We start from the raw sequence: 6000 nt of genomic DNA on the forward strand, positions 1-6000 counted from the left end.
AACAGGGAGCTGGATTGGAATTGTGGAAGACAGGACAAGAACCAGTACCATATTGGAATGCCCATATGGGATGCCAGCATCACTGGTGGCAGCTTAACCCAGTATACCACAACACTGTCCCCTAATTTTTTGTATGTTTATCTTATAGTAAGACATATTGGCAAATTATCTTATTCATAAACTCCTTTTTCACTGGAACTTGCATTTACTTATTAAACAATTACATGGAAGGACAAAGACAAAAACAGAGACAGAGATAACTGAGTTTAGCTCTTTATTTCCAATGTTTATGTTAACTATTTCATGTTCTATTTTGTCATTTTTTAGAACCTCCAAGACCATGATAAACAATAACAGGCCATGTTTCTCATATTTTTTTCCTCTCCTTCAGTTGCTAGTGTTCCTCCACTTTTATCTGTGGTTGGACTTTACCATGTATTACTAGAAGGCAAGAATAATGTGTTATTTGCCAGTACTCCGTCTCTAGCACAGTAAGAATAGGACTGAGCATGTACTATATAAATGAAAAAAAAAAAAAAGACTATTCCAAGAAGGAGGAAGAGGCCAACTGTTAAGTCAATTAAGAATTCAAGGATGTGTTTTATATTGAGCAACAGGAAGCTCATTTAGTGTTAGCAGTAGAAGTCATAGAACAAAATTGAGAAATAAGGCATGCCAGGCCCAAGAGAAGTTTTCTTGCAAACATTTTGGGCCTGAGCTCCTCTAGTGCTCAGGGGACATTGGAAACATTTCAGGATGACTGGAACCTGTGGTGCAGATGCAGAGCTGATAAATGACTAAGAGCCAGGTCAACCACTGTGCTTTACCTTGGATGTCATGAAGAGCCGTGAACTAAAGGATTATGTCATTAGTGTTACTTTTTAGAAAGAGCATGTTTTCTAATGAAAACAGAGTACCATTTCTGAAACCACCATTTCTTTATAAATTTTTTAAATTTTCCTTTTATTTGGAAGGCAGAGAGAGATTTTCTATTTGTTGGTTTACTCCCCAAATGCTTGCAAGTGCTGGGGCTAGACCAGGATGAAACCAGGAGTCCATAACTCAATACAAGCCTCCTATGTGGGCAGCAGGGAACCAACCACTTGTGCCATCATTCATCATCTGCTGCCTCCCCGATGGCACAATAGCAAGAAGCTGGATTCAGAAGCAGAGCCAGGCCTTAAACCTAGGCATGATATGAGATGCAGATAGTATCTTATTCACTATGCCAAATGCCCACCCCTGAACTTACCACTTCTCTCCGTCCTTTGCATTGTTCTTCCTTAAGTCACCTTATCAGCCCTCTCCCCACACAGATCGCTGCAACAACTTCCTGGTCTCCTCCCACTCATTCTTGACTCTCCTCAATCTATTCTCTCTCTCTCTCCCTCTCTCTCTCTCTCTCTCTCAGGATTTTATTTATTTATATGAAAGTTAGAGTTACAGAAAGAGAGAAGGAGAGACAGAAAGAGATCTTCTATCCACTGGTTCCCAGATGACCACAATGGCCAACATTGGGCCAGGCTAAAGCCAGGAGCCAAGAGCTTCTTCTGGGTCTCTCACATGGGTGGCAGGGACCCTAACACTTGGGTCATCTTCTGCTGCTCTTCGCAAGCCATTAGCAGGGAGCTGGATCAGAAGTGCAGCAGCTGGGACTCTAACCAGCACCTATATAGGATGTCAGCTCTGCAAGTGGCGACTTTACCTGCTATGCCACAACACTGGCTCCTCTTCAATCCAATTTTAACATCAGCTTCCGGAGTTATCTCTTTATTTTGTTTTCTTTTTTCATTTCATGTTCCAGAGTAATCTTTTCTAGATTGTAAGTAATGATACCCTTCTTCTGCTTAAAATACATTATTGGGAGTCAGTAAAGCAGTACCCAGTGAGATCCAGCCTTTCCGTAAGTGAGCTCCTGGGGCATCGACATCCCTTCAGTCGGTGGTGGAATGGCTGTTTGGGGAATAGTCTGTTTTTGGAGTTCCTGGAGGGAAACTCCATTTCTGCTTGAGGGAAACAGGGCTCAACAAGGATCCAATGACTATTCTTTGAGATTTAGGAGTATAGATTTGCTTAAAACTTTTTCTACCATCCTGGAGTCAGTTCCGTGTTGCTAAAGGCTGGTAATTGTTCTTGTCCCATACCTTTCTTGAATGTTCCCTGCAGGAGATCTTGATGGGATGAGAAGATGAGTTCTCTGAAAAGTGTGTTCTGTAGACCCACTATGAGGAAGGACCAGGAAGATCTGATGGGACTTAAGGAAGAGATTTCTTTTTGGAAGTCTTCATATTCAAACGAGTTCAAGGCTGGTATTCAGGAATATTAATGGTAGTTAATATGAGGTAGGATGGTTTTCCTTCTATATATTCCTACTTGTCCCTCAAAGCCTGGCACTTAATGAGGCCAAGATTATGGAATGGCTCCAGTAATCATGAAACTCAGTGTTGGAAAGGAAATGGTATCCTTTTAACATAACAAGACTTAAGAAAGTGCATCCTCATTTAATAAATATTTGTGCCGCACTCTTTTCTAGATGCTGAAGATACTACGGGGAACACAAAAATCAAATCCCTACACTTGGGAACAGCCCTGTAGCATAGCAGGTTAAGCTGCCACCTGTGGTGCTGACATCCCAAATGGGCACCGATTCAAGTCCCAGCCACTCCGCTTCTGACTCAGCTCCCGGCTACTCTGCCTTGAAAAAGCAGCAGAAGATGGCTCCTGCACCCATGTGGGAGACCCAGAGAAGACTCCTGGATCCTGGCTTTGGATATGCCCAGCTCCAGCAGTTGCGGTCATTTGGGGAGTGAACCAGTGGATGGAAGATGTCTCTCTGTCTATCTCTCTTTCTCTCTCTCTCTCTCAAAATCTCCCTTTCAAATAAATAAATATTTTTTAAAAATCCCTACACTTAGCTGGCGCCGCAGCTCACTAGGCTAATCCTCCGCCTTGTGGTGCCGGCACACCGGGTTCTAGTCCCGGTCGGGGTGCTGGATTCTGTCCCAGTTGCCCCTCTTCCAGGCCAGCTCTCTGCTGTGGCCAGGGAGTGCAGTGGAGGATGGCCCAAGTACTTGGGCCCTGCACCCCATGGGAGACCAGGAGAAGTACCTGACTCCTGCCATCAGATCAGCGCGGTGCGCCGGCCGCAGCGCACCAGCCGCAGCAGCCATTGGAGGGTGAACCAACGGCAAAGGAAGACCTTTCTCTCTGTCTCTCTCTCTCACTGTCCACTCTGCCTGTCAAAAAATAAAAAAATAATAAAATAAAAAAATAAAAAAAAATCCCTACACTTATGGCACTTACATTCTAGTGGCAATGAGGGGTAGACAATAAGTGAATGCACATCATATGATGATCAGTGCAATAGAGAAAAATAAAGGAGGAAGGGGAATAGTCAGGAAATTCTTCTCTGACGAGTTGACATTTGAGCAAAGACCTATAGGAGACAAGGGAATGGCTATCTGAATTAAGAGCATTCTGGGAAGAGAGAACAAGTGCAAAGACCCTCGGGTTGCGGTATACTGGCATATTCATGGAACTGAAGGAGGCCAATACAGCTGCACAAAAGCCAGTGAGAGGGAAGTAGTAGGGGACAAAGTTAGAGAAGCAATGGACTGGATAATAAAGGGTTTTGTTGGCCATTAAAAGACTTTAGCTTTTACTTCTTATCTCACTTAGTAGAAGTAGTGAAACTTGGCTGTATTCTAAACATATTTTGAAGCTAGAACTGATGGGACTTTTCTAACAAATTAGATGTAAGATAAAACAACAGATGGATCAAGGATGATTCCAAGGTTTTTACCCTAAGCAACTGGAAGCATTTAATTGCCATTTATTTAACATAGGGAGAAGCTATAGAATGAGCAAGTTTTGAAGAAGTCTGAAATTTAATTCAGACATTTTATTTGAGTTGCTGTTAGACACCTAAAGGAGAAGATTACGGGGGTAGTTAGATGTATAAGACAAGAGTTCATGAGACATGCCCAGATTAGAGATATTTAAAGTCTTGAGACTGGATGGGGTCAGTAGGATGTACATGGAGATAGAAAAGAAGACAGAAGCACAAAAGGGGTTTCCAATATCAGAGAATCATCAAGTGTGCAAAATGCTGCCAGCAAGTTGTAGTGTTGAAGGGGAAATAGCTGCTATAATGGACATCCCCATTTCTCAGTAGTGTAAACAATATGTTTATTTCCCACTCATGTAAAGTGTATTCAGCAGCGGAGGGGAGGTATGAAAAGACAGGAACAGTGGCTGCATGTTCCTTAATGACAATCAGGGTCTCATGTTGACTGAGGCCAATAGCTCCACCTTGTGTGACACTCTGGGTGTCACTATCCAGCCAATAAATGGGTGTGAAAGATGAGGGTGGTACATGGAGAGTGTATTGATTAGAGTCTGGTAAGAAACAGAGAACACAGTCAAGTTGGGTAACTGGAGAAAGTTTTAACAGAATAGAATGTGAGCAGGGACAGGAAAAACTATCAAAGGACATGACCATAACCTTGAGGTGGCTGGCAGCAGGAGCTGTTACCACCACCTAGGTTGGAAGAGGCAAGAGAAAATAATGTTTAGTGGAAGTGGAGAGAAAAAGAGTTATGGGGGAAAGATGTCTGACTGAAGCGTCAAGAGAGGAAAACGGGCACCTTAAAGCAATCCCACAGCGGGAGAGCAGCAGGCTGAGCCCTTCAAACTCATTCACTTCCCACTGACTCATCCGGTCAAAAACCAGAAAGCTAGTTGATAAAGACCTTAGTTGTTAGGCTCCCAAAGCATGAGCAGAGTGCAAAAAGAGTATAATCAGCAAAGGAGTCAGGCTTGGAAATAAAATACATCCCTTGTACCCAGAGGCCACTGTCTAGAGCCAATCATATGGCCACACTCAACCATCTAATTACAAGTCAGTTTGAGAAATATGGTTCAGCTAGTGTCTAGGAGAAAGAAGAGAGATTTGGTGAACAGCTAACACCTCTCTCCCACATAATCAGGTGAGATGAGGACTGAGAACTGACCATGGGGTTCAGCGATATGGAGGCAATTGGTGGTCTTGATAATTCATTCTTACTAGAGTGGTGGATTGGGGGCTGATTGGAGTGGGTTGAAGAGAGAATGGGAGGAGAACAACTGGAGAGAGCAGTTGTTAAAAACAGCAACCACAACTTCTTGCAATAGAATTTGCTGTAAGAGGAACAACGCAATGAGGTAGTAGCTGGAAGCATTGAGATAAAGAGTTTTGCTTTTTTTATTTTAGGGTTTTGTTTTGTTTGCAGTGAAGAAATAGCAGCATGTTTTTATGCTGATGGGAATGTTCCAGTAGAGAAAAAAAATTGATGATGTAGGAAAGAGAGGGAAAACTTCTGGAGTGATATCCTTGAGTAAGCAAGAAAAGACGGGATCTAGCGATAAGTAAAAGTTTGGTCCTCAAAAAGAACAAGGACCATTCATCTAAAGTAACAGTGAGAAAAACAGAATAATAGAGCTGGGGAAAGGGGAGGTTGTTGCAGTTCTTTACTGTTTGTATTTTCTTAATGAAACAAGAAACAAAGAAACCAGCTGAAAGTGAAACTGGGGGAGGAATTTTTGGCAGGCTGAGCAGAAATAGGACAGTAGAACATAGTTACCTACTGTGAGAAATGCTGCCCAAGTTAACCTCCCCAGGAGAGAGGGTTTGATTGTATCTGTATATTCTAGAAGGTCTCCAGCTATGTCTCGCTCTATCCTCATCTGGAAATCTCTCCTTGCCCCAGTCTAGTACTGGAACTAGAGAACCCTTTGAGCCCTTATAAGGTCCAAGCATGTACTTAGTCATAATGTATCTACAAAGTATGTGTCACTATTATCACCTCCATCTTCTAATGAAGAAAGTGGCACCAGGTAAGTAACACAGTAGAGGCCTGAGCTGGATTTGAACTCAGGAGGTCTGGCCCCAGGGCCCATTTTCGACCTCCACATATGCAGTCCTCCCTAGTACCTGCACGTTCCACATCCATGGATTCCACC

The sequence above is a fragment of the Oryctolagus cuniculus genome, chromosome 11 (assembly GCF_964237555.1).
Source record: "Oryctolagus cuniculus chromosome 11, mOryCun1.1, whole genome shotgun sequence".
NCBI lineage: Eukaryota > Metazoa > Chordata > Mammalia > Lagomorpha > Leporidae > Oryctolagus > Oryctolagus cuniculus.